Source organism: Penaeus monodon, chromosome 15 (genome assembly GCF_015228065.2).
Source record: "Penaeus monodon isolate SGIC_2016 chromosome 15, NSTDA_Pmon_1, whole genome shotgun sequence".
Classification (NCBI taxonomy): domain Eukaryota; kingdom Metazoa; phylum Arthropoda; class Malacostraca; order Decapoda; family Penaeidae; genus Penaeus; species Penaeus monodon.
In genome coordinates this window covers 24,363,411-24,363,676 of record NC_051400.1, presented here as the reverse complement: position 1 = coordinate 24,363,676, position 266 = coordinate 24,363,411, and positions in this window count along the sequence as shown.

Genomic DNA, 266 nt, shown 5'->3' with positions numbered 1-266 from the left:
TTTTATTTAAAATTTTTTTTAAAAAAAATTTTTTTTGGGGGGGGGGTTTGTTTTTGGGGTTTTGAAATTATTTTTTTATTATTTAAAATTTTTTTTTTAATTTAAAAATTTTATTTTTAAAATTTTTAAAAATTTTTTTTATAATTTTTAAAAATTTTTTAAAACCCCCTTTTAATAAAGGGGAAAATTTAAAAAGGGCACACCCCCACTTTTTTTAAAAAAATTTCCCCAGGGGGCAAATTTGCCCAAACAAACCCAAAAGCCCT